The sequence below is a fragment of the Anthonomus grandis genome, chromosome 1 (assembly GCF_022605725.1).
Source record: "Anthonomus grandis grandis chromosome 1, icAntGran1.3, whole genome shotgun sequence".
NCBI lineage: Eukaryota > Metazoa > Arthropoda > Insecta > Coleoptera > Curculionidae > Anthonomus > Anthonomus grandis.
Window position 1 is genome coordinate 7,953,702 of NC_065546.1, and position 21,297 is coordinate 7,974,998.

At 29.6% G+C, this 21,297-nt stretch overlaps 1 protein-coding gene and 1 long non-coding RNA gene across 4 annotated transcripts in view; one reads left to right on the forward strand and one right to left on the reverse strand.

Annotated features, from left to right (window-relative positions):
- Positions 1 to 21,297, forward strand: part of LOC126737949 (uncharacterized) — a 541,322-nt gene that overhangs the window by 386,432 nt on the left and 133,593 nt on the right. The window lies entirely within an intron of this gene.
- On the reverse strand, positions 621 to 20,386 carry LOC126738028 (uncharacterized). Of its 2 annotated transcripts, none has more exons than XR_007661196.1 (2): positions 20,215 to 20,386; positions 621 to 1,698 (listed from the first exon to the last, which is right to left on the reverse strand). It is a non-coding gene; the product is annotated as an uncharacterized LOC126738028 (long non-coding RNA). The 2 variants fall into 2 exon arrangements; XR_007661197.1 differs by having other exon boundaries at positions 20,209 to 20,386.

Here is a 21,297-nt window from a genome sequence, read left to right on the forward strand (position 1 = left end):
TAAAAAGATAGATAGATAAAAATAGGTACAACCATAACTTATAAATCCATAATATCCATTATTTTAAAATTAATTAAAGACAAATAAAAACACAACTAAAATATAATTGCCAATATCGAACAATCGTTGATAAATAACCACTAAAAAAACCTTTTCTATACACCCAAAAATAAAAATACTAATTATTAAATTACTATAGCACGCGCCCGCACCAAATGCCAAATGCAGATTCATCAAAACAAAACTGAAGATGTATTGCGGCCGACCAGATCAAGCGTGTCCATACACAATAACCCTCAACAGCATAATGAAATAGCTGGTCGACTTCGATAGACAAAAGCTCGAATGTCTTTCCCGCGAGTAAATTTTGCAGACGTAATAGGCTGAATACTGATGCGGCCGGACCTCTGTCACAGATTTACAGAATACCAGATGCGAAAGATTGCGGATATAAGCTCCCGATATTCGACGTTCTTGAAAAGGATGGTTTGGACTGGCCGCACCAATGCATTTTTATGTTTTTTTTCTGTAGGAATAGATGTTCTGCACTATAATTTCGCGGGGATATTATAATGCATTTTTAATGATAAAATAGAAATAGGCTTAAATAAAACAGAATGTAAGGGTTCTTAGGTACATTTTTATTTAATTTAACAGATTTAAGGATCTTATTTAATAAAACATTAAAGATGAAACAAAATTTTTAATTTTCTTTTAGTTTTATCTGATTTTTTGGCAGATGATAAATCTCTGTTGGCGAATTTTAAAGTATAAAATATTTTAAGTCGTATAAATAATTTTATTAAATACTGGAAAGGAAAGTTATCACATGGGGGAGTAAAATAGCTTTTCATTATCTCGAAATATTAACTTATTAACTCATCTTTTGGAAATCTAAATAACGTCGTTCCTCCACCACTGTGGCTGGAGCAATAAAAATATACACACTTATACCCCCCATGTCAACAAAAATAATACTAAAAAAATATTTAAAAAAAAACAAATATATTATTTTAATTTAATTATTAATCATAAACACGCGTACTACGCAAAGAAAATTAGAAGCACGCGGCGCGGAGGCTTGAAGCAAATTAAACCCTTTGCCACCGTACTAGGCGGGTGATGGAAATCCATCACCCAGGAGGCGTGTCTGAAGCCTGGCGCTCGCACGCGTATTTTCTATTATTTTATAATGTATTTTCTATATTTCTATATTCTGTAAATCTGTGCCTCTATCACCTGTTTGATACGTATTTGGTTTGATTAGATGCTCCAAATTTCGGAAGACAAATATCAATGTGTCTCCCTGGGGCTCGTATACCTTAATTAGGTGTGAACCCTACATTTTTATTTTAATTGGTGCGTCAGGCGGGGCTCGCCTTCGGATTAATCATGTTTAGATTCTATTTAATAATAGTAGGGAGAGGTTACGTTCTGTGTTAATTTTTTTTTAAATTTTAATTCAACAATTACATGAAATAATTACGTAATAAATTAATAACAAATAACTGGATAATTTTGGGTAGACAGTGTCTACCTTGTCTACTCGTACCCTTCGCCACTGATACCCAGACGAGCAAGACCCTGCTGTCCCGACAGATAATTTGTGGTTTATCTTCTATAGGACGAAGAGGGCCAATAGAGCGGCCGGCTAGGTCAACAGACCTAAATCCCTGCGACTATTTTCTATGGGGGTACCTGAAAAGTAAAGTTTATATTGAGAAGCCAAAAAACGTAGAAGATTTGAAAAATAGAATTAGATATGAAATTAGACGTATATCACCCGAAGTAATTGATAGTGTTTGACATGAGTTTGTAAACCGTCTTGCTTTCTGCCAACAAGAAAATGGGAATCAGTTTGAACACTTGATACTTTAATAAGAGTTTTCACAGTTTATAACATTTTATCCTCCATTTTATCTTAATTTGTAAATAGACGTACTTACTTGCTTTCTTGTTGGTCAAATGTAAATATTTCTGAAACAGTTGAGTTTTGAGATAAGATGTATTATACGAAACTTGCTTGGAATTTCGCCTATATTTCATATATGTAATAAAAAATACATTCCCTTTAAAAAAATGACCGATGACGTCATATCTTTTTTTTGTTCCATCCTGTATACAAAAATTTATGTGAAATAATGCGCAACGTAAAATGAAAATCGACGGGTTTGAGCGTTTTCTCAAAAAATCATGTCTCTAATTTTTATCGAATTTATGCGGCACTTTAGGCGGTCACTGTAGATGCAACTAATGCACAGTTACTTCGAGTTATTGCTCTGGAACCTGTAAAAGGGGTTTGGCTAGCTATAACTAATTTCTAACAAGATCTACAGAAAAGAACTTTTGTGTTTTTTCATAAACAGCATTTTAAACAATTTATGTTCAAAAAAATTGTAATTTCACAACTTAATTCAGTAATAACAAATTAAAAATACCTCGTACAGTCGTATGGACTATAAATTCGTGATCTAAAAAATACAAAATAAAAGTATGTACATTACGATTAAAAATACTTATGAATAGCCCATTTAATATCTACCATGTGTTCCTTAAAGATGTGCTAATATTTAAGGGGGTAACCTTAAATATTAGCACGGACTCATTTTAAGAAAAAAAGTTCCTATGAACATATGTCCTAATAAAAATAAGTTTTTTAATAGTAACTTAAAAAAGACATTATACAGGGTGTCCCGTAATTAATTGGACATAGGTTAATGTAGGATACCTGACATGAAAATAAACCGTTTGAGCTCAATATCGCTTAGCAAAATGTTATTGGTTTTCGTTCTACAGGGTGTTAAAACTAATTTTTTACCAAACATTTATTGAAATATTTTGGAATCCACTGGACAGATTAACCTAAAATTTGGCGTACTCTTATTATTTGGGATGAGGAACACTAATATGATATCTATTTTCCCATTACCACTAGATGGCGCCACATACAACAACATTGAGTGATTAAAATGATCAGATTTTTTTTGACCTACCTGTACGCACATTTGCGAGTGAAAATAATAAAACAGCATTTAATTCTAGTCAAAAAAGGTATACTTCGTTGATCTCCAAAAAGTAGATCGTTTTCGAAATAAACGCATTTTTGTATTGGGTTGCGTATGAACAAATTATTATCGGAGTTTTACAAAGTAGGCTTTGCCTAGGATGAATACATCATAACTACGACCTGTTAAGGTGAAGTATTAATAAGTAAGTCTTTAATTTGGCTAAAGCTCGTGTCACAGATGTAAATAGCTCCGCACTGCTGCGGAGCTACTTAGCGCACCCTAGCTGCGGAGCTATTTACATCTGTGCTCGTGTTCTTGTTGTGTTATTTTCGCTTAAAAATGCCATTATTAGATTGACATTATTAGATCTGTATCCGGATAGAAGGCAGCCAAATCATCAAACATTTAAAGCGTTGTGCGATAGATTAGGCGAAATTGGCTCATTTCGTTCAAAAAACGTAAATGCGGGAAGACTAAGGATAATTGGAGCAGATATGGAAGATGAAATTTTGGTTCGTGTTATCGGAAATCCTGAAACCAGCACAAGACGTATTGAGGCAGCCACTGGTGTAAGGAAATCTTCGGTGTCCAAAATTATACGCCAAGAAAAACTGTATCCGTATTATTTCACTCCAGTTCAAAATCTTCTTCCTCGAGACTTTCCTGCAAGACTCCAATTCATTTAATTTTTAAGAAAGCGCCAATTGAATGATCCATTTTTTTTAAATAAAATTTTATTGACGGATGAAGCCACGTTCATAAGGAGAGGTGTTTTTAATTAGCGTAACAATCATATCTATTCGATGGAAAATCCTCATGCTTTCCAAGAACACCATTTTCATCATGAGTTTTCTCTCAATCTTTGGGGGATTGTATTGTGGGACCGTTTGAATTAGCAGCTAAGCTTAATGGAGAACGTTATCTAAATTTCTTGAGGAATGATCTACTCATTCTTCTAGAAGATGTGCCCCTAAATTTAAGACGTGACAGTTGCTATATGCACGATGGTGCACCGGCACATTATTCACTGCAAGTCAGAAATTACTTGGACGAAATTTATCCTCATAAATGGATTGGTAGAGGTAGTGAATATCCGTGGCCTACGCGTAGTCCCGATCCTAATCCCTTAGATTTTTATTTCTGGGGCTACTTGAAATCACTTGTGTATAAAAATAAAATAAATAACCGTCAGAAATTGTGGCAAAAGATTGTGGAAGGAGTCAATACCATCAGGGCCCAAGAAGAATCATTGTTTGGAGTCAGGCAAAATTTAAATAAAAGAATTAGACAATGTGTATTAGTGGATGGTGAACATTTTGAACAATTATTATAATCAACAGCCTTTTCTAAATTTATCGTTGTTAATTAAATTTTAGATTAAGTGTTCATACGCAACCTAATAAAAAATGCTTTTATTTTGAAAACCGTCTACTTTTTGGAAATCAAAGAATTATACCTTTTTTGACTAGAATTAAATACTGTTTTATTATTTTCACTTGCAAATGTACGTACAGGGAGGTCAAAAAAGTTATGACCTTTTTAATCACTCAATGTTGTTGTATGTGGCGCCATCTAGTGGCAATGGAAAAATAGATATCATATTCGTGTTCCTCATCCCAAATAATAAGAGTACGTCAAATTCTAGGTTAATCTGTCCAGTGGATTCCAAAATATTTCAATAAATGTTTGGTAAAAAATTAGTTTTAAAACCCTGTAGAAGGAAAACCAATAACATTTTGCTAAGCGATATTGAGCTTAAACGGTTTATTTTCGTATCAGGTATACTACATTAACCTATGTCCAATTAATTACGGGACACCCTGTATATATTGTAGACATTTTTATGAAATTCGGTGGCATTTTTATCGCATGCATAGAATACATGTACCAAATTTCATAAAAATATCTACAATATTGTTTAAGTTAATATTAAAAATTTGATTTTTTTTGAAAATTAGGTAACACTCTGTATCCCAAAAGTCAAGACTTTTAAGACATAATGTTCATAGGAACTATTTTTCTCAAAATGGGTCTAGGAATAACCCTCTTAAATATTAGCACGTCTTTAAGGAATACCCTGTATAACATTCGTTAATTAACAATTTCAGTGCGCAAGGTACAAGATGTGTAATAAAGACTGAAATATAGCTGTAATCTTTTGTATTTTTGCCATAAAATTCAATGGGGCAATAACGTTTCTTAAATTTTAAAATTTAAACAAATAATTAACAATTAATTAAAATGTTATTATTGTAAAACTATTTTTTGAGCTTATTGCATTTTTCAGCTGTTATTTCTACTGTAAGTATCTTATTTTTCCAAAAAGCACATTCCAAGATGATGAAAATACACACGAACCTTCTACGATAAAAAAGACGGCATCATTTTACGAAAATCCGATTTTTTTAAATATTTTAATATGAAGAAGTTCGTGGTTAGTTAAGCAAGTTTGACAAAAATCGAAATTTATTTCTAAAAATTCAACATTTAAAACTATAACATTGGTTTTCCATATTTTCCTCCGAAATTTTGAGATTTTTTTGTAAAGTGACCTTACAAAAGTTACAGACCTTTGTATTCTCTATAACTTTTTTATTTAATTTTTTTCAATTCGAATCAACTTAAGCATAAATCGCAATTATACAATTTCCCCATCTGCTCCTTTTCACCCCTCTAAACCTACATTGCACAAATTCATTTAATGACTCTTTTTTTGTGTGTAGTAATGCCCCTCTACTATTCCCAGTCGTTTTTTGTTAGATACGTTCTTTCAGTTTGAAAAAATTATAATAGTTGCTCTACTATTGAAAGAAAATTAATCAATATATGAAATGGTGTTTAACATTAAAAAAAATGTTTAAAATTATATTTTCATTCCACTCTTAAATGGATTTTGCAAAATAGCTCAAATTTTATATTTTTTCATTTCATCTATCAAGTTTGGTTTTAATTGATTTGACATTGACAAACGTATTAAAAAAATGCTCTTATATTTATAGAATATTGCATTCCCATGTACATTTTTTTATTTTTTTCTAAAACAAATAGAGGTACAAAAAACACAAAAACTAAAAAGCTTTCTTTTTAATTGCTTTTACGAAAACACTTATCAGGATTGCAAAATTTACCACCCCTTTCTATGCAATATGCCTGAAAAGAGTGAAATGCCACCCACGCTTCTGACATTTTTAAATAAAACTGATAAAATACAGGAAACATCAAATCAATCAAATCAAAATGTAATTTTAGCAGAGATGCTAGTTTATACTTTTTATAAACCCTATAAGTCTACATATTTGAATTTATTTATTTTTATATAAAAATGTTACTGCCAGATTAAGGCTAATTTACATATTATCTAATACCCCATATAGGGCTAATTAACTAACCAATATTCAGAGTCATGTTTCACAGATGCCAGTTTTTTGGAAACTTAAAAATAAAATAAAAATATCGTTCAAGGACGTAGGTGGGATCGGTTAATTTTAGACAGCCAGTCTAAAAATGTTTGGCATGCATGTAAATGTGCTCCCATACCATTTTCCGACAGACGAAGTTCGTTTGTATATTTTTCTTTCTCGGTGACATATTAATAGCGTCACAGTTTGTTTGTTGGAATGTTAGTAAGTGATTAACAAAAAAATATTCGCTTAATTTAGGTTAGTGTTATGTTAAAATAATTGTATCATTAGGGTAAAATAGAAATATTTTAAATCTTTACGTCACTTGTTTTATCTATTATACCGTTTAATTTTTTACTCGTTGATATATTATTTAATTTTTACAATTTTATTTATATTTTGAAGTAGCGTTAAGTTTTTAGGATTTTTTTGTATAGAATTTAATTTTTATGAGTCTATTTTTTGTAACTATGTTTATCACGTATAACATTTTTTTTTACTTTTTTATCTTTTTTATTTTTCTCTAAGCATAATTTGATTTTGTATAATGTAACAGGTAATAAAAGCTGTATTTTATTTATTTAATATATTTTAGTTCCTGAATTGTATTTTCTTTTGTATGTGGCTGATAAAAAATAAGTTATTAGATTTAGAATTTCGAATAAAAAAACTTAAAGTTCATATTCTAACTATTTTTGGGTAAAATCAAATCCGGAGTCCGGAGGGCATGATGGTTTACAGGAGTCATTTCCTCTTTAAAATCCAGTTACTACGAAAAAGCTTATAGTTGCCGCTAGGAATCAAAACGTCCAAAATTCAAAAAGGAAATGGGCAGGGAAAACATCAGTCACAACGAACTATCCACATCTCCAATGTGCGATAACAATAAAGAGAATTGTCGACAACAGCGACCTCTCCATGTCGCGGAATACAACTAGCCGAAAACGGAAAAAAGGTTGACTCCACTGTCAAGCGCCAAATTTGAATGTTATTCTTTAGTCGCATGCGCTTAATATTAGTTAAGAGTATACAGTGATCGCCTAAAGTTCCGCATAAATTCGATAAAAATTAGAGACATGATTTTTTGAGAAAACGCCCGGACCCGTCGATTTTTATTTCGCATACATTTTTGTATACAGGGTGGAACAAAAAAAAAGGTATGACGTCATCGGTAATGTAATGTTTTTTAAATAGAATGCTATATTTTTTATTGCATTTATGAAATATAGGCGAAATTCCAAGCAAGTTTCGTATAACACACCTTATCTCAAAACTCAACTGTTGCCAAAATATTTACATTTAAATAACAAGAAAACAAATAAGTACGTCTATTTACAAATTAAGGTAAAATCGAGGATAAAAATAATGTTATAAACACTGCCAATTGTTGCAATTAAATTATGGAACCATTGCTCTTGCTTACCTGGAACACTATGTAAGCAAGAGCAATGGTTCCAAATTGATCAAAATGACATGGACGATTTAATGATGAGCATGCCAAATAAATGTCAAACTTTATTACCAATAATGTTTACAAAAAATATAGTTAAAAAATTAATAAACTAGTAGTAGTATAAAAATTTAGTAAAAATCTTTAAGTACTAGTGGATAAAAAGTGAAATTTTACAAATCTTGCGAAGTGTGAAATGTGAGTACTTTATGCAGTGTAGTAGAAAAAAAAATTAAATAATTATACTTAAAGTATTTAATTTTGCCTATATTTTTTTATTTTTATGTTTTCTGGCTCCCGCAGTAATATAATTTCGTGTAATGTAAAAATATTTTAAAAGTATTAAAATCATAAAATTCCGAGACCTATATCCACATCACTAATCTATATCTATTTTTATATAAGGTCAATAAATATTTCTCTATACATATATCAAGTCAATACTACGAAGATTATAGTTTGACTTATTTTATGACTGAAAATTCTTAGTTATGGAAGAGTTCAAGTGTCTTAAGTTATTTTATTTTAAAGAGGGTTCAGTTAGTTAAAGTTTTAATTAATTTTTTCGTTTTTTCCTAAATAATTAACAACACCCTCATAAACTATTAATAAAATCCCAAATACCCAAATCCACCACGATGATTACTAAAACTACAACTTGTTACCCTTAATAAATAAAAAATCTGATAGAAGCCAATACAATTCAATAAACACAATGTTTCCGACCAATATTCTCTTAGTATTGTGTAAGGATAAAAAGGAAACCTGAATAAAACAGTTTATATATTGCCATGTTAAAGAAAAAAAACCGAATTCGGTTCATTTTATCTGGACTTGGACGGTTGCCAAAAAGCCATGCGGCTACCGTGTTTGCAAATATTTGATTCTCCATGAAGTGCTATTTTAAAGTTATATTTTTAACTTTTTTAATTATTGGAGTTTAGGCTTTATATACGCTTATTGATACATACCGTGTTTGTCAAAGACAAACTTTTTTCCTTATAGTCATATTCAATTAGTAATAAAAAAGTTAAGTTCCATACAAACCTGATAAAATTAAAATAATTCCCAATGAAGTTTTTAAACATTTCTCGTGAAGATGCAGCAATTAACCGTATAAGCGATCAACTACTTATAGATACAAAATAATTTCGAAATGAAAAATATAAAGTTTTTATGCTTTTTTTAATTTATTGTTTACTTATTGCACTTTATAGAATTAATTAAAATATTAAAATATGTAACAGATAGTCGCTTTTAATAATTTCGTAAAGACGTTCCTCACTATTCAGCTTTAACTAAGTAATTTAATAACTAAAATAGGTGTAGTAAAGTGGACGTGAACAAGAAAGCGAGATGAAAATTCCTCCCCATTAACATCAGGTCGAGAGCTTTCACCCATTTCCAGCTTAACAGCTTCAAAACTCTTGATGAGCCCTTAACTGAGTAAATTAATTAATTTTATTTTTAAGCCGGCTAATATTCGAGTGAAGGATTTTTATTTTTAGTCTTGTTCGCAAGATAAAAATTGGTTTGGTAAATGGGGTTTTCGAGTACCGCTAAACATTATAAGTTAATTTTTTTTAATATATATTAGAAGTAATATGTAGTCTAGATTGTATATTTATACATATACAGGATGTTTGGCACATAAACCGATAAAAATTTTTGACATATTCTTCAGGTCATTTTAAGCTTTTTACCCTAATACCTTGGGTCCTAAAAGTTGGTATGGTATTTTAATAGTTAACAGCTTTTGTTTCGACTGATTGTTCTTAAGGGACATTCGAGATCTTTGATTTGACATAGTCAGCAATTGTTTGAAAAAAAACAACGTCAAAATTTAAAAAATAAAATAATTAAAAAAAAAGTAGCAGGAATTAGAAGCTTCATTTCATTTTAATAAATTCGCGAATTATTGACCTTAATATTAATAAAAAAATGTATGGTTCAAAAAATTTAAATAAAAAAACCTCGTATGTCCCTTAAGGAGAATCAGTCGAAACAAAAGCTATTATACTATTTAAATACCATATTTTATTTAAACCATATGGTAGGTTTTTACCATATGGTATTTAAATAGTAATATAATATTATAATACTATTTAAATACAATAGATTAGAAAATATTATTTTTCAAAAATCATAATTTTATTGTCACTAATAAAAAAGTTATATGATTTTAAAGGCAACATTTTAAGTTATTTGAGAAAAAACATTAAAAAATTCATATCTTCGTAACAGTAACTTTTAGAACGCAAGGTATTATGGTAAAAAGCTTTCAAATGACTCTTTCAAAGTTTTGAATTATATTGAAATATATACTTTTTTAACTAAGCTTTTTAACCAGGATGTTTTTGATTAAAATATACTCTAAATGCTTCTTATTATTTTTGCCTCCCTTGCGTCAACTCCTGACATTTTATTGAAGTGTTTACTTTTCATTTCCTCTTTGGAGCGCACTTGTGTAACATACTTTAAAATAAATTAGGTTTTATCAAATAGGTATATAGAACTTTCTTTCTGGGTCACAAAAGACAATTAGATACTAAATACGTTTACAAAGTTTCCAAGCATAATAGGTCTGATTATAGGATATTATCGATTTATTAACTGAAAAATGTTAAATAGTCATTCCCTAATAATCTTAATTTATTATTATAAAAGGGTAACTAAAATTGTTTCTGTCATCCTCCACTAAATTTATTTAAAAATCATCTATCGTACATGTTTCGGACATATAAGATGTCCATCTTCAGGGATATACAATGAGGGTTTTCGTCACAACATATAACCAGCTATCGTGCTACTGGCAAACTCAAAAGTTAAAATCTCAACAATAAATAAAAGGGCATATTAAGATGCATGAGAAGGGACTAAGCAGGGTCTATACAAACATTAAAATCACATAATTACAAAACTAGGATAATTGTTATGTCAACAAGAACTAAGAACAAAAAAAAAAGAGTTCATATATTATTATAGTTTTTTTTGTGTATAAATCAAACTCACTTTTTATATACAAGAAAGGTTGCAAAAACTTTAAAATTTAAAGTGACGAAATAAAAGTATTTCTTAATTTTTATATCTATGATTGTTTAACAGGAAAAAACCTTACGGATAGGCTTAAATATATAAATTATAAATACAAAAACATTCAATGAAAATCATTTTTGGAGTAAAATCGATACAATATCCCATATTTTAAAAATAAACCAATAAATGTATACTATATGAGATACATTTTACTTTTTTAATGGTTTTATATATGACATTTTATTAAATTAAATATAAGTCAGTGTGTATTTAAAATAGTATATTTTAATATTATTAAAGGCTATATGTATTATAATATATTTACGTCTTTTAATGAAAATATGTACGAGTAAACTAATTTAAAAATGCACATTTAGAACAGGAGAACGATTATACTTTAATATAATATGCCATTGTATCACAGAGGCTTATTAGGCCTGTTAACATCTATCATTTCTTTATGACACAATAAATTTTTTGTGTATTGGCTTGTTTATTTTTTATGTAATGGGTCTACCAATAGAAGTGATAGAAGTTTAGTGGGTCATGTACGCAAAATGGTATGTGTCAAAACGCGGATCAAGCGTCAGTTGTGTTAAGTATATTTTGACATTTCATCATGAATCGTTTAAGTCAAGAGCAACGTATAGCTATCGTGAAAAGGTATTACGAAAATGCGCAATCGGTTAGAGCCTGTTATCGTGCTCTTAGAGAAGATTTTGGCCATCGTGGACGGCTTTCTGAGCTTGCAATAAGGCGCACAATTAATAAGTTTGAACGGGAGTACACTCTTCTGGATAATAAGTCACCAACGCGACAAAAAAGTGCAAGGACCGCTGAAAATATCGCCGCTGCTAGAGAAAGTGTTGACGCGAATAACAATGTGTCTGTTTTGTGCCATTCTCAGCAATTAGGCATTTCACCAATGTCTCTGTGGCGCATTTTTAAGAAAGACTTAGGCCTACATCCATATAAGATCGTTCTAACTCAAGAATTGAAGCCTGCTGACCATGGTTTGCGAAGAACGTTTACCGACTGGGCCCTGTTGCAGTTGGAACAAAATGCCGATTTTGGGAAACAAATCATCTTTTCAGATGAAGCCCATTTTTGTCTTAGTGGCGTTGTCAATACGCAAAATTGCCGCTTCTGGTGTCAGAACAATCCCCAGAAATTAGTACAGGTACCATTACACCCGTTAAAAGTGACTGTGTGGTGTGGTTTGCATGTCGGTGGAATTATCGGTCCATACTTTTTTGAGGGTACAGGGGGGCGTACTGTGACAGTCAACGGAGAGCGCTACCGTGACATGATAACAAACTTTCTTTGGCCTGCAATTGATGATGGGGACTTCGAACAGAATTGGTTTCAACAGGACGGAGCAACATCACACACCGCCCAAGCCACAATTAATTTATTAAGAGAGCGTTTTGAAGATCGAATAATTTTGCGACATGGCAATATCTGGCCACCAAGGTCCTGTGATCTTACTCCCCTGGACTTTTTTCTTTGGGGATATGTGAAGTCGAAAGTGTATTCTAACAATCCTCAAACCATCAATGAGTTGAAAGTTAACATAACTAGGGTTATTCGCGAAATTCAGCCCAACTTGTTAGAAAAAGTGATTGAAAATTGGGTTCATCGTCTAAACGTCTGCCGCCGTAGCCGAGGTGGACATCTTAATGATATTTTGTTTAAAACATAATGTTACATAATAAACTACAACATGAAACATCAGTCATAGAAATTAACCAATTCGTTTTTATTTTTTAGCAATTTAAACTTATATCATTCTTATTGGTAGACCCTATATAATATTAGATATACAGTATCGGACAAAAATTAAGCGACGCTATTATATTCCTAAAAAACTTTGTGACTGTACCTTGTATAATTAGGAACAATTTTGTAGTATCAGTACATACCTTTTTTAATCATATTTAAACATTCTTTGCCTCTTGTGATGAATAGCAAGAGATTAGTAAATTGTTGTATGTTTTTATGGACAAAAATAAAGCGACTTGATCAATATTGTTCATACCATAAGTAGATAAACATCGGTTTTGATCGGTATCAAATCTATATTTTGTTTAAAAATGCCTCGTGGTAAAAGTTTTTCTATTGATCTTAAAGAAAGAATTATTGCATCGTATAAAATGGGAACACCACAATACGTAATAAAACAAGAACTAAGGGTTTCAAAATCTGTTGTATCGAGGACCATTCAGAATTTATCGAATTAGAGGAAAAGTAGTTAATCTGAAACAGATGGGTAGACCGAGAAAAACTTAAAAGAAACTGGATAGAAAAATTAAAAGGATCTCCTAGGCAAATCCTTTTCTGTCAGCAAAGCAAATTCTGGCTGACGCTGGGGACTCTAATGTTTCCTCTCGAACGATACAGCGCAGACTAGTTGAAGCAGGCTTAAAAGCATGCAAACCTGCCAAAAAACCGCTTCTTAGTAAGAAGAATATTAAAGCACGTCTTCTGTTTGCAGAACAACATGCTCACTGGACACCAGAGCAATGGAAAAAAGTACTTTTTAGTGATGAGTCAAAGTTTAATTTGTATAAAAGTGATGGTGTTCAATATGTTCGTCGTATTGCAGGTAAAAGACTTGACCCAAAGTATGTCCAAGGTACTGTAAAACATGGAGGTGGTAACGTGTTAGTGTGGGGTTGTTTCTCTGACTATGAAATGAGACCAATTTACCAAATTGAGGGCATTATGGATAGGTTTAGGTATAAATATATCCTTGAAAATGTCATGCTACCTTATGCGGAATGGAATATGCCACTACGTTTTGTTTTCCAACACGACAATGAGTCAAAACATACAGCAAAATGTATAAAAGAATGGTTTAATGAAAATAAAATAGCCATTCTTAGATGGCTAGCCCAATCGCCCGATCTTAACCCGATCGAAAACTTGTGGGGAATTGTGGAACTTAGAAGTAAAACCTATAAAAACAAAGAGTACATTTTTGAAGAAATTAAAAATATATGGAAAAATATTGATCAAGATATAATTGATAATTTAATTTCTTCCATGCCTCAAAGGTGCCGCCAGGTAATCGCAAATATAGGCTTGTGGACTAAATATTAAGGGCGCAATCTGATAATGTTTTCTTTTATTTTTATTGTAAGCGTCCCTTAATTTTTGTCGTATAGAAATATTTAACTTTTCTTTTTCTTTTTATGATCTTCTTTATACGGAAGAATTTTGGTATGTTATGTAAAAAATATATGTTTATTAATGAGTGTATTTGTTTTATTGAGTTTTAATTCTTCTTGCCTTTTTGATTTTTTAATAAAAGAAAAAAACTGTATCGTCGCTCTATTTTTGTCCTATACTGTATGTATAAAGATATTTTTTGCGTAAAATTGTTGTGAAAAAATTATAATTGATTACTTATTTTGTTGGGTTGGGTTGAGTTGGGAATACTGTATCCTAAGTCTCTATTGGTTTTTTTTATTTTGAACTCTAATTTTAAATTTGTGATACTTTGATAACTCTTTTGTTACATTTTGTAGAGCTGAAGTTATATTTAAATTAGAAAAAGTTTTTGAAGTAATTGAGTAATTAAGAACTTTAGAATGAACAAGTTTTTTTTTCTGATAAAACTCCATTTGATAAATTAATAACAGTTTGATTTATAAAAGCATTATTATTTATATTTAATAATTCTTAAATTATATTTTTATTAGGATATTTATAAGCACCAACATTATAAATGTTTAAAACATTATAAAACTTTTCTTTATCCTTTTTCGCCCAGTTTATTATATGGATATTATCAAATATATGTTGTGTAATTTTTGATTTTTGAAAATCATGGTATTATGTAAGACTTATGTTCATAAATTCTTTTTGGTAATGGTCTCCAGAAGCAAAATTTACCGCAAGTATAGGGAATTTTATATATTTCCTTTTTATTTAACTCACTTTCATTAAAAGGTTTAGTTTTATTAATAGCTATCGTAATGTGTTTTACGATTTAAAGATAGTTCTTGTATTACATTGTTTAGCAATTTTTTACATTTTATCAGAAAAATTAGTAAAAACCAATAAATGGAAAAATAAGATTTGTGGCAAAAAGTGTTTAATTTAATTTTATATGCGGAATATCAAATTCTTTAAAGCAATTTTCCAAAAACTGATTTAGATAATTGTTTTGTATTAAAACATTTTACTATAATCTTTTTCAGGTCTTAAATTTCGTAATGGAAGCCTTTTTTTTGCCTAAACCTTTGAGAGTAAATTTTACAACCGACGTTTTTAGGGTTAATTTAAAAAAAAATTAAATTGTTAAGGTCTATTTTGTTATGGGGATATATTGAAAAAATATTTATTTTTATTTACCACCATTTTTTAGCTTACAATATTTTATATTTTAATGAAATTTATTAATAATTTCAGATTTAAAATTTTCCTCCAAAATTCTATTAGAAATAAGTAGTTTTTACACAATAGATGAAAAGTTCTAAAAAATCATACATTAATATTTAGTGTTGCACGTTCTGCCCAATTATTATCATTCTCTAATTTATTTTTAACAATATTTAAAGTTTTGTGAACTGGGACATTACTAAAAAGACTTATAACGTCAATACTTTGTAGAGAGTTCTTCTAATCAGTGTAGAGATTTTTAATATATGAATCGGAATTATTAATCAACGAAGATTAAATATTTATATGATTTTTTTCCAAGAAGATTAGTAGGTAAATTTATATAACTAACTTTAGGCCTAAAGAAAACATTTATTTTATCTATATCTATATCTTTTTATCTATTTGTTTACCATAAAACCATAAAAATATGGAGTTTTACTTTTATGTGAAGCTAATTTAAATCTATTAATATCGGAAAATAGGTGTTTATGTTTTTTAAGTAAATTATAATTTTGCCTTCTATAATTATAATTTTTTTTAGGATCTTTAGGTAATTTAAAATAGTTATTATAGTTATTATATTTATAGAATTTTTGGAGTCTAAAGTAATTCAGATCTTTAGAAGGAACTAGTTAATACTATAGTTTTAATATATTTTAGATTGAATTTATTTAGATTTGCTTTTATTTTTATTAATGATTTAAATTACTATTATTTATGCAAAAGTATATACAGGGTGTTACAAAATTCGGCCCATATTTTAACAGCGTATTGTTGGAGTTCTGTCCCAAAATTTGTGTAAAGCCAATTTTAGGGAAGAATTCAGGAGGCCTTATGATGGTCCATATCTTATGTTTCCAATAAAAAAAATTGAAAATCTTGTACCAATTAACTATATTTCAATAAAATTAATTTGATTTGACAAAAATTAAAGCAGTCACGGCCCTTCGTTTTTTTTATTTAATCAGGCTTAATAATGTCCCCTTTTCGTTTATCAGCGATTTTCTCGAAAACGCTTAATTATGTCGAAAAAATGAAAAAGACGAAAATTTTAGATTAACTAGATGTTAACTAGACGGTGTTGCTAAATTTTTGTTTTTTTTTTATCGGAAATATATGACGAGCCAATAGAAGGGTAAGCTCCCCTGAATCAGCTTTTAAAATTGGATTTACACCATTTTTGGGACGGAAAATGCAAAAAGCACCCAAAAAACGAGGACCTGCAAAATTTCAGATGATTTGACGCATAACTCCAATTAATCGATTTTCTTCAAGCCATTTACGCGGGCTGTAGCTCTGAGGTGAGGTGAATGTTAGGATACATGTTTATAGGAAAAAAAATCTTATTTTGACTCCAATAATACGCTCTTAAAATATTTGCATCGAATTTTGTAATTCCCTGTATAAATGAAATCATTTTAATTAACTGAATTAAATATATTATTTTATAATCTTTACATTTTATTACTTAAATTAATTTTATTTTATCTATGAAATTTAATTATTTCTGTTAATAACGCTTTACTTGGACTTATTTTATTAATTTTGCATTTATTTAAAAATATTGTACCATTTTCACTATGAGATTTTTTCTAAATATCCAAACATTTGGTTTCATACCTCTCATTTAAATAAAATTGATATAGTCGGCTCGTTTTACCTTAACACATAACGTATTATCTCGGGGTATAAGTGGACCGGTTAAACAATGAATTCCTTATCGCCGTATTATTCACTATTTATATTGAGTACCGGTTTGGACGACTGTTACCAGCGGTTTAAAAACATTTTTGGATTTTAATATAATATTGGCTATTATTTTAAAGGTTACTATAATTTTTTTTAAGGAAATGCTTTTTTACACTTAAATAATTTGTTTTAATATTATTATTTGTTAGTGTAACCTATAGTGTAATATTTATTATGATTTAATACGGTAAAAAAGAGGTAGAATTGGGTTAAAAAACGATTTATAAATTCTGGGAAATGTACAAAACCCAAATGTAGTGCCGAAAAAAAAGGTTAAGAGGATTATGTACCTAACAAAAATTATTTTTTGTAGGGAGCGCTTATTTGTGGTGTATAACTTTAGTTAGGCCACCTTATTAATTTAACCACCTAATTAATTTAACTAAACTAAAAGAGGGCGCTAGTTAGATTTGTCAAATATTCGATTTTTAATATTTACATTTAATATTTTGATGTTACTAGGTTGTTATTTGAAGATTAAAATTTTTCCTTTTATGAAAATATTTGCAATACCCAGAAGGCATATAAAACAGAGTACAAAAGCTTATAGAATATATTGTTAACTCCTAGAAAATATACAAAATTACTTTAAATTCCTGAAGTAAAGTGAAAAATCACGCCAAATGCCCGTAGCGAAAGAAAATGTCAGTTTTCATCCAGGCAATTGGAATTTACTTTTTTATATTTACTGATTTGATCAGAGGTAACTTAAAAACAAAATCTTTCACATACCGCCATAAGAAAAAATCTGGCGTTGTCAAATCCGGTGGAAACGTGACGGTGCTCCATCCATTTGAAGCCATATAGTTCTTCGAGGGCTATTATCATATACTAAGAGGAATATTCTCAAATAACACTGGAAAATCATTATTTAAGAACTCCAAAAAATGTATTTCATATAAATTTGCATAAAAAAAAACAATTACAAAGCTATCCATTATTCCTCCCGATACATTTGACAGACCATTTGATTATGGGCTACTCTACACACATGCGAATTGGAATCAAAGTAATGATGAAAATTAGGTCTGTAATTAATGTAAAAAGTGCATTCATCAATCATTCAGATATTATTTGGAATCTTATCCAGCACCCACATAGAAAATTCAACTCTTCTATTAAATTCATTTCCCAAAAGTTCTTGGCGACGGTGATTTTTATGATATTTTTAATAATGTATTTTAAGCAAAAAAAAATCTTGAAAGCGTTAGTTATTAAACGAGAAATTTAAGAAAGTAAGTCAAAAATAAATTATTAACGACATGACCTGCCTCGCCCTGAGTAAACGAGCGAGTATTAAATAAATAGCAAAAAATCAACATGTGTTTTAAAACATGTAATACTGATAAAGATGGTCATCATTTTGAGCATTAATGTTAATTTTTTATGACGTTACTGTGTAATAGTGATTTTGTTTCATCTTTGTTATCATTGTTTTTTATTTTTCTTAAGTATTATAATGGTCAGTTGAAAATAGATCCTTTATTAATGCAGTCTTAAATTTTACCCACCGCTAATCTATTGTGTCGCATGCAATTGATTGCAAATCAATTATAATCGGGTGTTTAATTTAAACTTAGTATGCTTGTATTTTAAAGGCCTTAACTATTTAAACTTAAAGTTTATTATCTACCATAAATTAGTATATTTTACTTACAAAAAATGAATAAAACAATAAAAAAATTACAAGAAAATAATAGACATGTCAATTTGTTATCACCTATGAAATATTATGTTTGAAGGTTGAAAAAATCCACAATTTAAATATTGCTATTTTTTATAGACGCTTTAGGTACAATAAGGTCTCTTATTGAATTCGAAGAAGAAGAGTTTATCATCACATTTATTAGTAATATTGGATGCAGGGTGTTCCATTAAAATGAAGCAACTTATTGCTTTGTAAAAACTGTAATAATTTAAACCTAATGTCAACGTCTTTTATAAAATAGTAACTTTTTTATAAATAAAATGTAAAATTTAAAAATTTATTTCTCCTCTAGAACGTCTTTGTTACTCCAAATTTTTTTTACCCTGTAGCTTAGTCAAAATATTCCGTGTCATAAGTCGTAAAGAAACTTGTATATTTAATTTGAATATTTACTTAACCCTGAAGAGAGTGGCACAAGAAATATTTGTCAAATATTCGATTTTTAATATTTATCTAATATTTTGAGGCTACTAGGGTATACTTACATGAAATTTCTTTTGATAAAATATAAATGCTAGACTAGATACAAATTTAGATATGACTAGTTTTCTACACTTATTCACATAATCAAACCCACTGCTTTCATAACAATAAATTTGAAAATTTACCATTAATTTCAAATAAATCTTCTTAAAAATAGAAGTAGTAGAAGAACTAGAAGAAGTAGTATAGCATGTTTGTATTTTAAAGGCCTTAACTATTTAAACTTAAACTTTATTATCCACCATAAATTAGTCAATTTTACATACAAAAAATGAATAAAACAATAAAAAAATTACAAGAAAATAATAGACATGTCAATTTGTTATCACCTATGAAATATTATTTTTGAAGGTTGAAAAAATCCACAATTTAAATATTGCTATTTTTTACAAACGCTTTAGGTATAATAAGGTCTCTTATTGAATTCGAAGAAGAGTTTATCATCACATTCATTAGTTATATTGGATGCAGGGTGTTCCATTTAAATAAAGCAACGTATTGCTTTGTAAAAACTGTAATAATTTAAACCTAATGTCAACGTCTTTTATAAAATAGTAACTTTTTTATAAATAAAATACAAACTTTAATAATTTATTTCTCCTCTAGAACGTCTTTGTTACTCCTAATTTTTTTACCCTGTAGCTTAGCCAAAATATTCCGTATCATAAGTCGTAAAGAACCTTGTATATTTAATTTGAGTATTTACTTAACCCTGAAAAGAGTGGCACAAGATATGTTTGTCAAATATTCGGTTTTTAATATTCGATATTATTTTAAGGCTACTAGGGTATACTTACATGAAATTTCTTTTGATAAAATATAAATACTAGACTAGATACAAATTTAGATATAAGACTGGTTTTCTACACATATTCACATAATCAAACCCACTGCTTCCACAACAATAAATTTGAAAATTTACCATTAATTTCAAATAAATCTACTTGAAAATAGAAGTATTTTCAAAAAGAAAAAAAAACTTACACTAACCCTAAGAAAAAGAAAGATCAGGCATCAGAGTCATATAAAAGCGCTTATTTTAGGCCGGGACGACGGTTTAGCGTAGTTCAACCTGCCGCGTTTGTGAAATCGCAGGGCGTCGCGGCGCCTCCCACTATACGCGGGATGCCATGTCTTATTTTGGGAGAGTCCCGCGACTGCGTCTCCCTCAACGGCCAAACCATACATGGATGGTACGCGTTATTTCGGGACCTACCACTAATACAGTACAGAGGCGCAGGTAGAACTTATTTATCGGGCAGTTTTTAAAATGGACAATTTAAAGAAAATTATATTGTTCGAGAAAAATTGCTCTTAAAGAAGAGACATGATAAGGATTTAAAGGATTTAATTTTTTCGGCTTTAGCCATAATTGCTGTTAGTCATTCATATATTTCATTTAAGTTTTTTTGGGGCATGAAGTCAGTGCTTCAGTTTTGTATTAACAATATTCTATTATATTACTTTAATTCGATTCAAAAACCGACACCTACTTCAATCTATAATTAATAATTAATACTACAGATTTAACTAGCTAACGCAAGTTTGTGTTAGCTAGTTAAATCTGTGTTAATACCAACAGATATAAATTGCTTTGCTTAACTAATTCTCTTTAAATTCAAACACAGAAATATTAAACAATTAACTAATTAATTTTTTTTGCCAGGATAAAGTAAATATTCAACCATACTTTCATTAAATAATTTATTGAAGGATCATATACCGGGTGGTGCGTCGCCGAGCGGAACATAGAAAAACCCGCATGTAAATTTTTAGGGGATCAATTATTGGCTTTCCTGTACATTTTATAGAAACAATGTAAGATAACTTTTTTTGAAGAGACTAATCTGGCAAACTCTTGTGCAAAGTGTCAAAAAAATTTAATAAGCGTTTCTTGAATTATTCAATTAAATGTAATTGCAAAATTAGGTAAAACCAAACGGGCACCAGTAAAATGAATTTTGTCACTGACGTGAGGAAAAGTGTCAATAAATCAGTGACAGCCGATATTTCAAAACAAGTATGAAATATTCAATCGACGAAAAAATAGTCATAATTAAGTGGCATTATGCG